The sequence below is a fragment of the Lytechinus variegatus genome, chromosome 5, assembly GCF_018143015.1.
Source record: "Lytechinus variegatus isolate NC3 chromosome 5, Lvar_3.0, whole genome shotgun sequence".
NCBI lineage: Eukaryota > Metazoa > Echinodermata > Echinoidea > Temnopleuroida > Toxopneustidae > Lytechinus > Lytechinus variegatus.
Window position 1 is genome coordinate 11,322,431 of NC_054744.1, and position 20,377 is coordinate 11,342,807.

At 38.0% G+C, this 20,377-nt stretch overlaps 2 pseudogenes; both read right to left on the reverse strand.

Annotated features, from left to right (window-relative positions):
* Window positions 1–1,966: 1,966 nt before the first annotated feature.
* Window positions 1,967–19,732, reverse strand: LOC121415330 (annotated as a pseudogene).
* Window positions 15,641–16,331, reverse strand: LOC121415331 (annotated as a pseudogene).
* Window positions 19,733–20,377: the final 645 nt, after the last annotated feature.

The following is a 20,377-nucleotide window of genomic DNA, read 5'->3' on the forward strand; positions in this document are numbered from 1 at the left end:
CTATATGCTTTAGAACATGCCATATATATTACTCTGAAATATTTTTGTAGGAAGTGATAAGTCTGATTAGATACATGGTAAAATGCACAATATGAGCCCTGTTTTACAAGATTTGTGATTGATCTAGTTGAACCCTACTATGGGAAGCCATTCAAGCCATAATTTATCTTTAAAAAGGTATGGACCTTTTGATAGGCAAATGCAACTCACTGATTGGTCCAAACTACTTTTGCATGCCAGAGTGTTTGTTATGATACAGGATAATTGACAAGGATTTTTGCATATTTAGAGATTGTTTCACTGATTTGAAATGACATTGATTTAATCACTCACAATATGCCTCTGAACATTCTTGATGTAATATTTCCTGTTGATTTTTATTCTCTTTCCCTTTCGGGAGAGGATACTGTCTATTTACTGAACTATTCGTATTTTTCTTGGGAACTTTATTTTGTTGTGACTGTTGTCCCATAATTCAAAGTTGACACATTACTGCATTATTTGATGTCCCTGGAAAGAGACAACAGTAAGTAAGTATATCTTGAACTGTACCACTTGCAGAAATTCAATCATAGAAAAAGTTTACTTAGATATATATCCAAAGTCACTTGGTATATTTCTACACTTTGCCCAAGCATTTAACATGATCATAGTTCTCATGCAATTTTTTTTTTAATAGCACTTCATTTTGCTGATCAATTCAATTTTTTACTGAATTGGTAAACAGTTACATTATTACATTCTATGACATCAAATGTGAACTGATATCATGCTCAAAGCAAAACAATGCATTTAAAAAAAAAATAATCATATCTTAATAAAGGAGAATATATATGATACTCAGAAAGACACAAATTCCCACAAAAGATAGTCAATTCTGCATGCTCTACTTATGATTTCTAGAAATAATATACACACAGTTCCCTACCAATTTGGCATTGTATATTCACAAGTTAAGTTTTGATGGATACTAATATATAGCACAATTACAATTCTTGCATGGAAATGTGAGGGAAAGTTACATTTTATCATTCCAAATATTTGCTCTCTGCTTTCTGAATTTTCAAATGCAGCAGCTGTTTGTATACTATACAATACACAGGGTTAGAGATAGAGATCTATATAATGTATAGCCCTAAAAAGAGGACTGTATGGCCCGAATTCACAAAGGTGGTTTTGAAAACCCACGGTTGAGTCCATGGTTTATGCAGATTTCCTGTATAAATCACGCTTAATTTAGCGTGTATCAGGCGTGTGTATAAAGCATGTCCAATGCTGATGCGCGCTTTTGTCACAGTGCTCCACTGTGACCATGGTTATCCATGCTATTTTATTTATGAGTCCACTGTTTGAAGAGTGGACTCATGAATAAAATAGCGTGGATAACTACGGCAACAGGCGTCAAACTTCATGAGGTTTTCAGCCTGTAACAGCTTTTTTTGGTTCCTTTTCCTCAGGAGCATCATGCTTGCATTCATTCACTTTTTCCAGTGATCTCCATCTCTCCAGTATGACTGTATCTTGCAGTTCTCATTAGTCCAATATTTCCAGTGTAACAGAATTAGTTGTTTCACTGACATGCACTAGTGACATACCAGTTATCTTATTTGACATGAAGTCAATGCTTGTATATGTGTAGTATTTAGCATTGCACTCTGGTGAATTGCAACTGTCATTGCCGCAGATAGTGAGGGGTCTATCCTTTGTTGACCGTAGGTTTCGCTGCTTTATTGCATGTAGAAAGTGTGGATGAAGTCAAGGAGGATGTTATTATGAACGTCATAGAATGTTGTATTGGACAGGTATGCAGATTTTGAATTATTCGCAGACCTCTTCAACCTCCAGTAATTGTAGATTGAATAAGTCTGCAAATAGTTTAAAATCTTCATAGGTATTGCCTGTGAGCATCAGCGAGACACCAATCAACAGATTTCTAACAGGTTGTCTTCATTCTCTTTCTTAATGCTTTTAACTTTTTTTTTTGTCTTTCCCAGACATTCATACGACATAACATATGCTGAAACCCTGATCTTCACCCACTAATTTACAACACTTCCAAATGATCCATCTACTGTACATCATTGCTCTCTTATCCTCGGCCACAGAATTTCTTTGTCCTTTTGTTTTGCCTCCTCAAGTTTCTTCTTTATTGATTTTGTAACATGCCAAATGTCAAACTTATGGCACTGTTGTGTGAAGTCATCATGCATTACTTTGCAAATACTAGCATGATGATATTTTGCAAAGACACATCCAAGAAGGCTAGGAGGCATTCTAATGTCACCCTGCAGCCAAGTTTTTCCATTGTAACAGGACTGGTTGTTTCTAGTGACAAACCCAAGTGTCTTATTGGACGTCAAGTCAGTCCACGTGTATGTGCAATACTTGGACACTTGGCGAGTCGCATCTGCCATAACTCCTTTTCAAAAAGTGAATAATCTGAATTATGGATGAGAGGCTTGGACTTTTGAGATTTGGTTTTGAGGCAATTCTCTGGTTCCCAATTTTCAAAATGTGTTCATTATAACGAGGTTATTAGCATGTTCTCAAGCACCTCATTGTAGCAAGAGTGAACTGCATGTATATTATCCAAGCCCCGTTAAGAAAGGATTTGCCACAAAATACACGCAAAGGTCATCTACGCAGGGCTCGATACTGCATGTAGCATGCTTTGTACAAACTTCAGGCCCCCACAATTGAAAAAATTCATAGGGGCCCCAATACACATATTTTTTTTAAGACAAGCATAGCAACCACGGTTCCATATGACATTTGCTTCGGCGACAATTGCTCCGATGGAGAACCTGCACGTTATGCGGATCATAAAAGCTAACCTCCGAAACTAAATCAACCCTAATCCTAATCTTTACATTATTCTGAACCAAAAATTCTATTACAATCCAACTCTAATCCTATGTCCTCTGAGATATTGAGACCTGAGCAATTGTCGCATAAGCAAATGTGTCATCAGCAACCACACCCGGTAGCCTCATTTTGACAACCCTTTCCAGGTATTTACACTGAATTTCGGAAATCATGCACAGAACATTGGTGAATGGAACAATGAAGGACATAGAGCATTGTAAGAACTGTCATTACAATTTGCTTTTAATTACAAGAACTAGAATTGTGCTTTGAAGGTGGTGTCTGTTTTGCAGTTCAGTTCCTAAAGCGACAAATAAATTGAAATGCTTTATAGTTCTGATAACATTAAAATATAATACATGCTTATTGTACATGTATATGATATTCAAGGTTAGCCTCAGATGATCGGGCAGCAGCGTACAGGTTTACATGAATCACAAGCAATTTAAATTGAAAATCCACATACCCACTATCTACAAGTAGCCACTCAGAATCATCTGCTCTTTCCTCCTTCAGTGTGCACTCTGAGAAAATTCAGGAATCATGTGTGCTGCCAGGCCATCTGGCAACGATGCTTATTTTCCCAGCCTGATCGCAAACAACCTAGCAGAAGGCAAAAGAGACATTTCAAATCTTACATTCATAACTGTCTCTATATCGCTCTGGGCACTTCATTTTCAACATCCTTGGGACCACCCCTGGATGCACACCAGTTTTGATTTTTTTTCAAGTTTATTACATATTTGGAATGCAATTTCAACATGCATGCACATTGAAATTATTGGTGCGCTTTCCATGTTAGGTTGATTTATCCAACCATCACCCTCACCCATCCACTGCTTCCGTAGCTCAGTACTTGAAAAAAAAAATTATTTCAAAATGCATATTAAAAAATATGCTACAGAATTAACAAATCATTCATTTAGAAAATTGCCCAATCAAATACTAATAAAAAAATTACTATAAGTGAACTGAAGTGATATACTTCTGAGGCAATGTGGCTCTTCCTTGGCTTTTAGCCCAGGAAAGAAAATTAGCCGAGCATACTTTTTTGCCGAACTTAATACAAGATAGTACAATGTTCTAGTAATAGTAATTTAAGCGGCTTTCACATTTGCTTGTTTGAGCGCTTGCAGTCATTTGATCACATATGTTGCACACAGTCGCAAAGGTAACTTGCTAACAGTCTCACCACCAATTGTGAAAAGGGCCTAATAATTAGCATAAATAATCTAACCTGTACATTGACCGAGTATCTATTCTTCCTGTTGAGGAAGTATATGGCCTGATCCCCACCATGGCTCCTGATGTAAACATGTGTTCAATCAATTGCACCCATCACTCCGGGAAATCTAAAGTACTGGTAGAACTGTCGCTTAGTTGCTTCAACTTCGTCTCTTGTCGAAGGAAACTTCATGTATTGCCTCTTCCTTTTGCTATAGCTTCTGACACATCTTTGATGATTTGACAAATTGATGACTGTGATAATGCCTCATCACCATGTATCTTTTGAAATGATCATGTAAAATCAAACAAGACATGGTTGATAGGTGATTGACTAGAGGTAATTTTAAAACATTTCATTGAAGCAAATACAGATGATACGACTGATGAGCAAATAATGTAAGCACTTTATTTGTGAGAATAGCAATGAATATTCATCATGTACAAATATCAGACATTTTTCTGCAATTTATTTTGAAAATAGGAATTTTCTTATTTGCTAACTGATAAAAAATTTCATAAAGTTCTACATAGTTTTTCCCTTAACCCTAAAGGACACATTTTCGCGATATTTTTTCCGAATTTTTTGTTCTGCCTGTGCTTTTATGACTTTTAACCTTGTTTTGAAGTTTTGCAATTCTTTTGATAAAAGTTCGAAAAGCATAAAATTAATATTCATCTAGAATTAACAATCTACTTACAAGATGGTATTGCCAAAATTAGATTAGATATAGCCGAAATTTGCAATATTTGCGTATATGCGTAATTAATTATGCAATTTTTAAAAAACCATTGTACCTATGGAAAGTATTTTTTTGTGCATTCATCTTGAGTTGATTTATATCCTCAATCCTGCTGTTGAAATTTTTCCAGCTTTGGAAGTTTAGGAATTTATAAAGTATGCAATTCATAGGTACTTGACTATTTGTTTAAATGATACTCTTATTTATGTGCTCCCTCGCTGACTTCTAGACATTTTCATCAACATCACCAACTTTTTCTGGAGTCCTGAACTTAATAGAAACAACCTCAGTCAAATAGATTTAACAGTGCCCAGAAACATTCAATAAGCATTTATGAAAATTTACCCACTGCATAAAAACGGAGAGCCTTCAACACCTGCAAATGAACAGGAAGTGGATCATTCCTCTGTTTGTCCCTCTTCAGCTTCCAGCATGTTGATGATGTAAATGACGGTTTCTTTTAGATCTCAAAATGGCCCATCCTCGTATCATTCCAATGGATTTTTAGCATCACGTAGCCCTCTACATGGCCTTGGCAAAGCTAGCTGTTGAAACATTTTGTGTAATTCAAATATTTTCAAGTTTTTTATTTTGTGATCTTTATTATCGTTCCAAACAGTGTACATGTGCATGTAGAATTTATTAGATATACATCTGCCAACATAATTATTGCAATCTAAATTTTCTTCCCAAGATTAACAAAAACTACCTACATGTTGTCGATTATTTCAGTTCTACAATCTGGAGATTTCAATATTGCTATCTCATCAAGTCATTTCAATATTACTTTTAAGCAAATCAATACAATGTAAACCAAATAAATCAATCATACCTCTCTTAGTACTTCAAGGTTTTGAAGGTGATGGAGACAATCCATGGATATACTTCTTCTTCACCGCCTGTCCTTTGAGCATTCCATCTGTAGTTTGATGATTTTCAATCGTAAGAGTTCTTTCTTAAGAAGATTCTGTGATGTGTCCTCCCCTATCTTCTCTGCTTCTAACTTGGACTTTCTTTCTCCATCTTCAGGTAATGATACAACTTTCTTTTCATCCCCCAATTTCTTGCAGTGTCATGGCATATTTTTTAACGGATTCTTCTCTGCACCTGGGGCCTTTGCATAAAACTTTGAATGTATTAATTGAAGAAAGGATTGTTGTCACTTTATTGATTAATTACCTCATCTTTCAGTTCGCAAAGGGCTTGGGTAACTCTCTGTATGGTTCGGGATGCTGTGCTGAGGTGTACCCCATGGATGCAACGTGTGTCATCCATGACACTTCCTGTTGCGTAGTATCGAAGAGTTAAAAAAACTTGCAGGGATGGGGAAAGAGCGTGATTCCTTGTTCGGTGCTCCAGCCTTTCACTTATCAGATCAATGATATGCAAACATCCCTGCCTTGTGAATCTGTACAGCTTAAACATTTGTTGGTCATCATAAACGTCAAGCGGATGGTGCCTATCACGGAAAACCCTTTCCCTTCTCAGTGCAGCGATTTGCAGAGCATGCAATACAGCATCCATCTTGAAATGTGTGCTCATAAATTCTCTGGTTAACTAAACACCAAGTTGAGAGCTAGGGTAAACTTAACCGGAGTTTCTATGGAAATGGACCAAAAGTAACCAGAATAAATTCTGGTTATTTTTTATGCAACAGGAAAACTCTGGTTAATTATTTTTAACCAGAGTTTTCAATCTAACCAGAGATTCTTACCTGAAAAAACTCTGGTTAGAGTCTTATGCAACAGCCCCTGGTGTCACAAATGTAGCCTACCGAGAAGAGCGGGGATAGTCTCCTCATCTCCAAAAGCACTTTCGAGGGCCTTGAAAACTTGGTTTGGAGTTCTACGCTGGTCTTCATCAAGTACCAAGGATCTCCCTCTTTGCCAACCCTGCGAGGTGGGAGAGAACGATCCCCACCTGCTGATCAGCCGGTGTATGCCAAGACTGGAATGCAGCCTTGACTTGGGCGATCCACTGATTTAAACCGAACCCCATCAGTGTTATCCCCATGGACTGTTGGGATGGACATATAAAGGGGCCCCATAGCTAAATGGAAACATTTGATTGGAGGATGAATCAGCTCTGCCATCAGGATGTTGAGGTGTTGGAAGAGACAAAATAGAACTGATTAGCACACAATTACAGGAATAAAGATTATGATATTTCTATCCAAATGATCCTCTTGAGGATGGCCATGGGGCACTGTGCAGTGCTTTCCCCCTTGTGCTCTGGACATGATCAGAGTGCTTTTTCTTTGCTTTCTATTATTGACATACAATCCGGCTGACCAAATATCCCACATAACCTTTCTTTGGCCACTTTGAAGTTTGCCTGCTCGCTTGATAAAAGACTCTCCCATACAGTGGACACTGGCCTAGACAACCTGGGCAGAAGTGAGAATAGAAGTAAGAGAATATCAGCAACTGACGAGCCAGCCGCTGCGGCTATCTCCAATCTCTTGACCCACTGGCAAAATCTTTTCTATTTTCCCCAGAGAAATACAGTTTTTTACGTGATATGACCTTCCGATCACTTTATCATTGTTGAATCTTAATAAGATGTTAAATACACCTACACATTTAAGAAGAAATTATTTTATTTCATTATTTAGTCATTGCGTCTTGTCAGGATGGCTTCCTCTCTATATACAGGGATGGGAAGTTGCGGCAAGGATCAGTTTTAGGGAAAAAAAGGAGCTCAAGGTATGTTACCCGATCCACTTAATTCTCTTGCCACCAGGCGATCCCAAGCTTGCCTAGCCAGGAAGTAATGCCTGTCAGCTGCCCTTGGCAAAGTCGCTAGATGAAGATGCTGCCACATTCTCTTTGCCTTTCATAAAATATACACATAGAATTAGTCATATCGTAGACCAAATTTCATCTAGTCTTTACAGACTGTATTGGTTTATACTTAGGGAGTTGATGTTGCTCATGTTTTGCAGTTAAGGCTTGGCTGGCAATAACAGAATGTCTAAAGTGGCCAACAAGCTTTGACACCTCTTGATGCATGTTTTCATGGCTTAGCTGGACTCCAGGCTGGTGTTGATAGATAGCTGGAGGGTGTAGGCCGTGCATTTGATGTCCACTGCTTGGCCGACCAAGTACAAAGCTTGAGACATAGTCTTTACATTTTTTTTACGATTTGGCCTGTTGAGGGGCAACAGCATATGGAATTTGTATTCACTTTGAATACCGAAAAATTTTGTTTATGCAGCTAAAAGGGGAACTAGAATATCTTTTCTTAAACCCTGTGAACTCTGCTTCCAAAATATTGATTTCCGACATGTAGAATAGCCTTGTGGTTCAGTTTATTGTGCCAGTCATTGCCATTATGCTAAAATGCTCAAGGCACTTTGCAAAGCAATACAAAATGTGAAAGAATAATTCTACACCACATGCAGCACAAATCAAGATTTTGAAGGCAAAACCGACCAGTATGAGACTTTGAATTGTATGTTATATGAAAGAAAAACAAATTTTTTTTCATTTCAATTTTTAAAGCTTCCCAACTGAAGTTTTTATGTTTGATACTTACAAATTTTGTACAAAATAAGAAGTTTATACACTTGCCCCACATATTAAAAGCAGTTTGTCGGTCTAGATAAAATGGAACCAGACTCTAATCATGACGAGCTGGCAGGATCTCTTTATGTTATGAACTCTGCATGTAAAGATACATTTATGTATCAAACCATTCAAAGTACCTTTGACATCCAGCTTCTAGAATCTGCTTGGTTGGCTTGTTCTTAAATCTTGGACAGGTCTTGCCCTCCAAGAGCTGTCCCTCAGAGTCTCTGTTCCCCAAATGGCTATCGCTAGGTTCTTCACAAAGAGTGAATTGGTTTTGGAGCTTTTTACAGCTCTAAATTTTTTCCTCTGTTATGGACACTCCATAGCCAAGGGAAACTTAAGAGAAAAAACATATTCAACTACATTACTATACATACTGTTGCCCCACATATTAAGAGCAGTTTGTCGGTCTAGATAAAATGAAACCAGACACTAATCATGACGAGCTGGCAGGATCTCTTTATGTTATGAACTCTGCATGTAAAGATACATATTATGTATCAAACCAATCCAAGTACCTTTGACTGCCAGCAGCTTGCCAGCTTCTAGACTCCTTAAATCTGGGACAGGTCTCCTTAATCTTCTCCAATTGTTTATGTTGCTGCTCCATTTGCTCAGCCTGTTTCTTAAGCAGCTCCACTTCTGGATCTGCAACCTCTGTCTTCACTGATGCCTCCTTCCATTTTGTCTGGACTGTTGCCACTCCAAAGCCCTGTCCCTGAGCTCAAAGAAGAAAAGTTGTGGAGAATCTATATTAAGCCTTCTCAGCTCCCTCCTTAGAGCCTCATTCCTCACTTCCTCAGCAAACCTCTTCAGGGATGGCTCACCCTGGACCTTGAGGGTAGGATCCAGCTGAACCAATCTGTCGAATAGGTCCACCAGCTGCAGTGAACAGCTCAGAGCCTTGGTAGCAAATTCCCATCACCAAAGACTTTTGTCAACATTGAGAAGATAGATTCAGGGTCGTGTTTGATATCTTCTCCCCTCCCGCTTACCTCCCTTTTTGCATCACCTTCTAGGTATTCTTGGATGAAAGCTGTTGCTTCTTCCCCTTGACACTTCTAAGCTCCTGCTGGGCCCTGACGCTGGCTACCCAGTCATGGATTGCCTGGTCAGATTGGCGAGTAGGCCTACCCGCGAAGACCTCCAGGGGCCTTCCTGGAGCTTCGTAGACCAGCCTGGCAACTCCCGTCTCCCCAGTCTCCTCTGTTTTCACCTCTCTGGCATTCAGTGCTGCCTTCAGCACCTTGATTTCGTCTTTGAGCTCTTGCATGTCCATACCTAAATCCTGTGATGCACAGAAGAGAGATCTATCGAAAAATACAGCTATATATATCGCATTAATAGATCTCTGAGGTAAGCTGAGAGTTTGTACACGCATGAAATAATTTACAATGTTACATCACTTCTTTCCCCTTGACACTTCTGAGCTCCTGCTGGGCCCTGAGGCTGGCAAGCCAGTCATGGATTCCCTGGTCAGATTGGCGAGTAGGCCTACCCGCAAAGACCTCCAGGGGCCTTCCTTGAGGCGTATTTTTTTTTTTACACCACTGCTCCGCCAAAACATTAAAAAAAATCACAGAAACGGCTCGCGCAAGAGTCTAACACGTTGACCACGCAATACATCGTGAACATCTCCTTTAGTTCGTTAAAAAAAACTTAGCCTTAAAAAACAAACCTTATTTCAACATATGAATAAGATAATCTTTTGAAAAGCGTTTAGTTTGTTGGGACCTAATTCGCTTGAATTAAATATTAATCCCTACATATGTAAATAAGATTGTATGAACATTTTGTTCGCAATTATGTTACCTGCAGATATTCAGATGCATGAAACAAAGAAATATGGTTTTTAGCTGCAGACTATCTCTTTTCTTCGTCTAAAAATTGCAGCACTCATCCCCTCTCTCTCATTCAGCATTCTCCTTTCTATATCTGGGCGACAGTGGCCTCTGCATTGCTCTCTTGCGATTTACCAACTCATAAGACCTACATTTTGTTGTTAAATAGGCTCATTTTGTAGTTGAATTTTGTTTGTTTTTACGGTATTGATATGCATACCTTCTTGATACGTTTGCATTTATCTAGCTATTTATAAAGCACATATACAGGGACTGCTTCTGCAGTTATATGCGCTATCATGGCTATATAAATAAGATTTTAAATTATTATTATTATGGGGCAGATAAGATGTGTGTGTGTGGGGGTGACCCCCCCCCCCCCCACCGCTTCCGCGGCCCTGTCTCTACCCCTCTACAGGACAAGAAAAATCAGATTGACAGAACTAAAAAAATTGAGGGAAATCGGACGAGTAATAAAAAAGTTATGAAATTTTAATGAAATGAAAATCACTGGGCAATTACCAACTTTGTGACATCATACGTGCACTACTAACCATTATTTTATCTGCTAGTATATCAATACTATGAAATTTTACTTTTTCGAAATTTTGATTTCCTCAAAACTTTTACCAGGATATCTCGATGATAGATATGTTTTTTTCATGTTTCCATTATTACAGACTTTATATTAATTAATGATTCAATATTTATAATTGAGTGATTAAAGGTATCAGTATAGACAAGCTCAATATTTTGAGTTCATAAGATATTTTAAGGCCTACGTACATAACAATAAGAAAATGTTAACTTGAAGTTCTGAATAAATTATGTGATTGGTCAAATGATGAATTTTTACAGTATGAATGCAAAATAAATGGTTAGTGGTACATTCATTCAGAAATTTGTCTTGTGATTTTTCTAGTTCTTCATGATTAAAATTTCATAACTTTCTTTTAGTTGTGCAATTTTCCTCAAACGTTTTATTGTTTTATTCATCTGGTTTTTTTGCTTGGATAGACTTTCTTTTTCAGCATTATCCCTTCTTGCTTAAGGCCCAATTCTGATTTTTTTCTTCACAATGTACATATTTTGTTCAAAATCAATTACCTTGTACTTCATCAAACCCTTTCATTCTTTCTCACTCCTCTCCCATTTCCCCTCTCTATTCATCTATCTCAGTCTTTTATCACAGCTACTACTGAACTTTGTCCAACAGGTGCATACTAGCAAGCATTGCTGCAAATGTATACTCTGTGATTTGATAAATATTTCAGGTTGGGAAAACCTCAGAACAAGTCAATACCAGAAGGTCTATTAGGAAAATACTATAAAAAAAACAACCAGTTGCCCTCACACATTCTTTGAGCACTTTGCTCAGCATCACTAGACAATATCTTTCATATGTTCGTTTTCAATACAAAATCACATTGGAATACAGTGGATTAAAAAACATTGTTTCCTCTTTATTTGAAATGCATTCAGAAAGATATCTGATATCAGATCTGTTACAAACTCAAATGGTTTTCGGAACCTTTTTACGTATTATCAACAATAACCTTTAGACAATAATGTGGTAACAGGATGACTTTAGATGGTTTTGGATATATGTTCAACTTCATACAAATGAGAACGTAACCCTATTCCCTTTGTTTTTTTTATATCACTTTGAAACCGACTATACCATAATCATTCACAAAATACAATTCATAAAATGATACAATACTATGTTCATTGACAATGACCTTTGACCTTAATCATGCAACCTAAGATTGGTCAGTGATGCTTGATTACCCCTACACAGTCAGTCGGCAAGGCCTAAAAAAGTAGCTTGTTTTATCCAAGTGCATGACTAGAGGGTTTTTGCATAGTTAATGAGCTTGGTGCGAACCAAAACACCTCTTTTTATTCGGCCATTGCTGCTCTAAATATTGACCAAATTTCATGTTTTTGGTATCTTTGTAAAGAAGAAGAATTATTCTTTCAGGTCATGTGTTTGGATTTTTAAAAGGATGTTGTAATATAGGGACAACTTTTGATATAAAACATGAAACAAAATAATTTTTCATGCAACAAATGTTGTTTTCACACTTGATTTCTGTTTAAGCACAAATAATTTTTAGATCATGATAAAGCTGAAGATCTAAGCTTTAATATCATATGATTTTTATAAGAAGATGTATTTTAGATGGGTCAGCAGCCAGCTTTTCATAGATTAAGAACATTTAGCAGCTCAAAAACAAGAATACTGTGCTCTGATTGGTCATAGAAACCACACACCCACACAATTTCCAATGTTCCCCACACTGATCCTCTGCAAGGTCACACTCACCATGTGGTAATCTCTTCAAATTAGCCGTGACTGCTGTTCTGAAAACATTATTCAGCCAATCAGAACTCTGGATTTTATGTTACTTGGAAATTTTAGAAATCTCGTCTTGCATCTTGATGGAAAAAGCTGGCTGCTGACCCATCTAAAAGGTGCCACATATCAAGAGTGACACTGTAAGAAAGTATATATAGAGTTTGAGCTTTCTGATGATATAAATAATGTTGGTGCCTAAAACGCAAAATGTTGCACAATTTGCAAGTGAAAACAGAGGAAGAAAATTCTGTTTATCAAAATATTTCATTCAAAAGAAACGACCAATATAAAAGAGTAACATTTACTCTTGCCCATTGTATAAAAATAATCAATATTACTCAAGGAGAAAGTGGTAAATTATTTGAGAAAAAATCTCACAATTCACAAGATTTTGCAGGGACACGAATTCAGCCACGAGAGGACTTGGGTAAATCTTGGTCATTTGCTCATTAACACGGGCTTGCCGACTGACCGTACAGTGCGTATAAAAAAAAAAACGGGACAGATTTGAAAAGTCAAATTATTATGTCTATATTTTGGTGTCAATAGTAGGTGATCTGAAGTCTTATACTTCAATTGTCATTAAAATGATTTAGTTTCGTTCATGCTTGAGTGGAATGTTTTTGTCTCGAGCTAAAAAGGAGGCTTGCGCCAAAATGGCATGAAATAATAAATGTGATGGTCGGACTTCTTGCTAATCAGCAGATTTCCTCTCAACATTTTCATTATCTTTACCGAAGTATGGGAGAGAGTGTTTCTTTTTTTCAAATCCTTTCATTGTGTGCTACAAAGGTTATGGTACCTTTGGACAGTGATATACTGACGGTTGGGGGCTCGGGGTGCTCCCCCCTCCACCCCCCCCCCAAAAAAAAAAAAAAAGTGGAATGCCTCTGGCTGTCTCACCTGCATCACGCTATTTAATATAGCAGCAGTGCTGACTTTGAAAAATACTATAAAATAATTATTCACAAAAAATACCATTCATATGATACAATACTACGTTCATTGACATTTGACCTTGATCATGTGATCTAAAACTTGTCAGTGATACTTGATTACCCCTATATCCACATTTTATATCTTTATATTTATATCTATAAACTTTGAAAGTTATGACTGCAATCTAATAATTACATTCAAAATGGCCAAAGTTCAATGACCTTAAATGACATTTGACTTAGGTCATGTTACCTGAAACCCGCATGAGATGTTCAGTGATACATAATGACTTGTATGTCCAAGTTTCATGAATCAGATCGATAAACTTTCGGAGTTATGATGTCATTTCAAAAACTTAACCTTAGGTTAAGATTTGATGTTGACGCCGCCGCCGTTGGAAAAGCGGCGCCTATAGTCTCACTCTGCTAAGCAGGTGAGACAAAAATGACATGCCTTTATCATTTGCAATTTTTCAGGATGATCCGTTCATTAAAATGAAAAATAAAGGCATTAATTCAGAAAGAATAAGACTTAAGCTACATCATATCAAAAATTGGGCGAAAATTGACCAATATTCACAGAGTTAGAGCCAAATTTGCATAATTATCATGACGTCATAACAAGCAAAATTGATATTTTGACTTCTGACACCATTTTGATGACGTCATAATATAATTGCGGGACAATGGTGACACGAAATCCAATCTACAACTCATACTCTATCGATATATGAAAAAAATTGGGGGTCAATGGACTATTTAAAGAGCTACAGTGAATGTTCAATGTTTGCCCATATATGGCCTATAGTGAGAGCTCGCGTCCAAGTTTTATGAACTGGACCAACAGTTATGATGGTAATTCGACAAATACCCCCAACATGGCCAAAGTTCATTGACCTTTGCCCTTGGTTGTGTGACCTGAAACTCGCACAGGCTGTTCAGTGATACTTGATTACTCTTGTGTCCCAATTTTATGAACTAGACCAATGCAGTGTATTGGTCTAATTCATAACACTGGGACACAAGAGTAATCAAGTATACACTTTCAGAATTATGATGGTATGTCAACAAATATTCTAACATGGCCAAACTTCATTGACCTTAAATGACCATTGACTCATGTGACCTGAAACTCGCACAGAATGTTAAGTGATACTTGAATACTTTTATGTGCAAGTTTAATGAGCTAGACTAATAGTAATGATGTCATTTCAACAATACCCCCAACATGGCCAAAGTTCATGGATCTTAAACGACCTTGGTCATGTGAACCTGAAACTCGCACAGGATGTTCAGTGATACATGTAATTACTCTTATGTCCAAATTATATGAATCAGATCCATAAACTTTCAAAGTAATGATGGTAATTCAACAGATATCCACAACTTGGTCAAAGGTCATTGACCCTAAATGAACTTTGACCTTGGTCTTGTGACTTGAAACTCAGGCAGGATGTTCAGTAATACTTGATTACCCTTATGGCCAAATTTCATGAACTAAGTCTATATACTTTTTAAGTTATGCAGTCATTTCAAAACTTAACCTTTGGTTAAGATTTGATAGTCACCGTCGAAGAGCGGTGGCTGCTATGCAGGTGAGACAAAAATGGTAAAAGATTTATAAATCTTGACTTAAAACACAAGTTGCACTGATTTTTTTACATGAAACCACATTTTTGTTCTAACACGCGAAACATCAGAACTGCATGCCTGGTTGTCGTGATTTATGACCAGTACCGTATTTAGAGAAACAAGTGGAATGCCTCTGACCGTCTCACCTGCATCACGCGATTCAACATAGCAGCAGTGCTGGCTTTGAAAACTACTATAACTCGCACAAGATGTTCAGTGATACTTGGTTACTCTTATTTCCATGTTTTATGAACTAGACCAATACACTTACAGAGATAGGATGGTAATTCAACAAATACCCCCAATGTGGCCAAAGTTCATTGACCTCACATGACCTTTAACCTTGGTCATGTGACATGAAACTCTAATAGGATGTTCAGTAATACTTGATAAACCTTATGGCCAAGTTTCATGAACTAGGTCCATATACTTTCTAAGTTATGATGTCATTTCAAAAACTTAACCTCGGGTTAAGATTTGATGTTGAAGCTGCCGCCGCCGGAAAAGCGGCGCCTATAGTCTCACTCTGCTATGCAGGGGAGACAAAAACTTTTGAATGAAGACCCAAGATTTTATAGTTAAGGAATCAAACTCTTCTTGGTCCCCCTGGGCATATATGCACTGTTAAGATTCACTTAGAACTGTGAGTCTTTCCAAGAGACTGGCACATTGTAGTGGCATGGCTCAGTGAGTGTGGTGCAGCTACTCTTGTCCTCTTTGGAATCCCTGATTGAGTGGGATCCTTTGGCATAACCATGTTCCTGAGTCGCAGCTCGCTTGGTTGGCTGGCCCCTTGTTAAGCTTCTCCTACCTCCAAGCTTCACTTTTCTCCTGGCGATTGACAATGATTGAACACCAATGCTGGGCCCAGAGGTGAGAGGTGACTGATCAGTAGCCTTGGTCTTTGATGATGTACATGTACGCTTTGCAAAGTTGATACCATTATACCGACCAAACATACTCATGGCTGAGGTTAAACTGTTATTCCCTTTCAACTTTGAATAGCTTTTCAACATTTTCTTGACAGGGCCCTCAAACACCTCAGGATTTCCTTGAAGTCTTCGTTTCATGTCTTCAAACATTTCCTGAAGACCTTCCTCCAAATGATTTGGAACTGAAACCAAAGAAAAGAAAATACTTCAAGTCAACAGGCACGTGTATTACAATACACAAATGAATGATAAACATGATTTAAAATGAAAAAAATTAACAGTGATTCAAAAATAGGTTGAATTTTAATTTAGGCCCTATCAAACAAAATATAACTACAGTAACTGTAACATGTGAGAGCTGTTTAAAAAGGCAGTTGCAAATCAAAATGCTTTGAGGTCAATTCTCAAAGAAAGTAACTGGTTGATTTCAAAGTGACCCCCCCCCCCCTTCTCTCTCTCCTCTGTTTAATTATGATTTCGCTTCTTTTTTTCTTCGTAATTTTTGTCTACGTCTTTTCTCTATGCTCTAGGTGAACTCGGCGCTTCTATTAATTCATTTTCCTTCCTTTTTACGGCCATTTTTTATTATTTACCTCACCTACCATTTTTTTTTCTTCCAGATTTTACAGACATAACTTTAACATACAGGACTGTTTATAAAACTTTGTCCAGTATTAGAAAAAATATTCATCCATTTATTTGGAGTGTCAGTTTTAAAAATTGATTGAATAAACTAAAGTGATGAATAAAACAAAGGAGACAAAATGAAACAAAGCAAAACAAAAATGCCGAATAATGTTAACAACTTAAATGATAGTGATAATTATGATGATAAAAACAACGGTAATAATATAACTGCTAATACTACTACATGTTCTACTACTACTACTACTTCTACTACGAATATGACTACTAAAACTACTACAACAACTACTACTACGACTTCTACTTCTGCTGCAGCTGCTGATATCGTGATAACAAATATAATAACACCAATAAAAAATGGGTTTTAGTAGAACTCCCCGAGAGGACTACTCCTTTGGAGGGCGACTCCCCCGAAGAACCATTCTTCCGAGGACAGGTATTAATGTACGTTCTTTTCTTTAGAACTTTCACCTTCTTGTTCTTATTATTCTGTTTAAATGAAAAAAAAAGCTAAGATAAGATTGCCCATAATGAAGGTTCAATGTTCCAGGTGTTTGTATTTCCATAATATTTCCAGTTTTCTTGTTAAACATTAAATGCACAAGATCATGAGGCAGAATTACCAGAAAAATAAACGTTAAATGAGTAGAGTTAATGATTAAGTAGTGTCAGTGAAATAAGGCATCGTTAGTTTATACTGTAAGAAGCAGAAACACCCCCTCCCTGCACCCCTCCCCCTAGAGAGACGTTGCGTGCACGCAGTACCTCTAAAAAATCCTAGCAACGCCACTGGCACTGATATTCTATTTAGTTACCGGGAATTATTTGACCCCCTTCCCGATAACAGGAACCTGTTACGCCATTGCAACTCGACCGCGGCAACCGATGAAGGGAAAAAACGTCGGTCTCGCGGGCCTTCGGTCTCACAGACCCTCGGTCTAGCGGACCCTCGGTCTAGTGGACCATCGGCCTCGCAGACCTTTGGTCAAGAGGTCGGACCCCGTTCCAACCATACCATAATTTTGATGTGGCATTAAAAAAGCCTTTAAGGAAGTTTACATCAAAGGCAAAGCTCTCGTATCTTGTGAATAAAACTAAAAGAACCATATTTTTGTAAAACTAGCACGATTTTGTAGCATTGATAATGGCAAAATCCAGTGAAAATACTCATTTTTCACCTTTTCTTTGTGATCAAGTGTCAGAATTGCTTTCATTACCCTTCCCCCACTACTCCAGAAAAACTGACATGTATATGACTATGAGAAAGCCCAATGCAAAACTGCACACAAACCACCTGCTGAGCAGAAATTAAAAAGAAAACAAATTTAAAGTTTTAAATTTACCTTCAGTTGAGTGGGAATGACATCATGAGGATTGACAGTTTCATCTCAACTTGTACTGTCAGTACTGTCCATGACGAAATGGTGTTTTTATGAGCTCTAAGTGCCAAGATCAGACCATGATCGTGATGATGATCAAGATGATATTTTTCACCTGATATCACGCACGCAGGAATTGAGGGAATCGAAGTACCAAGATAGCTCGCGAGCGCTTGATGTTGCTAGCTAGCTTGAATTGAGCGCACAAATTAGACTTGCCCGCGAGCCGTTTCTTTCGTATTTTGGCGGAGCAGTGGTGTAAAAAAAAAATATGCTTCCTGGAGCTACGTAGACCAGCCTGGCAGCTTCCGTCTCCCCAATCTCCTCTGTTTTCACCTCTCTGGCATTCAGTGCTGCCTTCAGCGCCTTGATTTCGTCTTTGAGCTCCTGCATGTCCATACCTAAATCCTGTGATGCACAGAAGAGAGATCTATCGAAATATACAGCTATATATATATCGCATTAATAGATCTCTGAGGTAAGCTGAGAGTTTGTACACGCATGAAATAATTTACAATGTTGCATCACGTAGATACTATTCATAGTCCCGTGTAATAGTCTTCATCAGTATTCATATTCCGTTCATTGTTTTTCCCGATGTCCACTCTTGGTATTTCACATGTTCTCTGTTTTCTGATCAGTCACTTGTAACATCGATCCGCTGGGTCCGTTCTACTCCTTTTGGTCACAGCTAGGAAGTATCCCAATCTGTTCTTCAGAGTTCCCAAGGGTCCAGCTTCTCCAAGAATCAGATATGGTCTCTTTAAGGATGATCAGCAATCTCTTTGGCTTACTCCTTAGGGGGTTACGTAGACATCCTGCTGACTACGCCATATGACACACAAAATTGACATCAATTACAACTCAAAATTGTGGTCCAGGCTCTTTTGATGTTATACTTCATTTAGAAGAATAACAAAAACCTCCTCCTAATGGATTGCCTCCTATTGGATTGGATTCGATATGGAAAAATGAAGTTTTTAAAAAGATAAGATTCCTCCTCTCTAGATGCTGTCTCAAAGGTAGTTTGAGATGGAATGAATAGGATATAATCCTCTTCATTCAACTAGCAGTGATTCTCTCTGCCTCCACCCTTCCACAGGTAACCTTAACATTCTTTGGAGATGACTTTAAAACTTTCTACTTTCTCTTCTCCGAACTGTCAGTGCACAGTAGGGGATTCTAAGTCCTTGGGCTCCGCTGATGCTAAGGATGCTAGACACATCTACCACCAACTCATGGCTGAGGTATTTCCTAAAAAATGCCTCAGTCACAGTCGATACCTGTGCTCCTGTATCTATCAAGCACCTGACGCACCTTGCAGATCAAAGGTCGAGGTTGACCTCAGGACAATCTCCTACTGCTCTCTGTAAGAGAATTGAGTCGTCAACTGACCCACCCACTATCAGGCTCGTGACGGTGGCAGTTACCCGTTTAAATCCTGGTTGTCCTTTTTGGGCTTCCTGCATTTCTTTTGGAAATGCCCATTCTCACCGGAGATACACATAGATACTATTCATTGTCCCATGTAATAGTCTTCATCAGTATCCATTGTCCATTCATTGTTTTTCCCCGATGTCCACTCTTGGTACATACGTTTCCAGGCCCCATGTCACAATGGAAATTGACAGAAGTTGCCTTAAATTGACAAAATTGACAAAGATTGCGCAACATTATGCAAAGTTGACATGCAAGTTTAGGCAACTTTGCGCCATTTCCGGCAATTTTGCGCCCATTTCTGGCAATTTTCCGCAACTTCGGGCAATTTTGCGCAACCTTGCGCCATTTCCGGCAATTTTGCGCCCATTTCTGGCAATTTTCCGCAACTTCCGGCAATTTTGTGCCCATTTCTGACAATTTTCCGCAACTTCCGGCAATTTTGCGCAACTTTGCGCCATGTCCAGCAATTTTACGCAACTTCGCGCCATTTTCCGGCATTTTTGTGCAATTTTGCGCAACTTTGCACCATTTCAGGCAATTTTGTACAACTTTGCGCCATTTCCAGCAATTTTGTGCAACTTAGCACATTTTCAGGAAACTTTGGAAAAGTTTGCACAACTTAAGGGAACTTTGCACAACTTAATGTAATTTAGAGAAACTTGGTGCATCTATGAGAAAGTTTTTGAAACTCTGTGCAATATCAAACATTTTTTAGCAATTTTTAGCACCTGCACACAATACAATGCCACTTTGAGCAGGTTTTCAAAATATATATATTGACTTTTGGTGCCTGCTCTCTTTCAT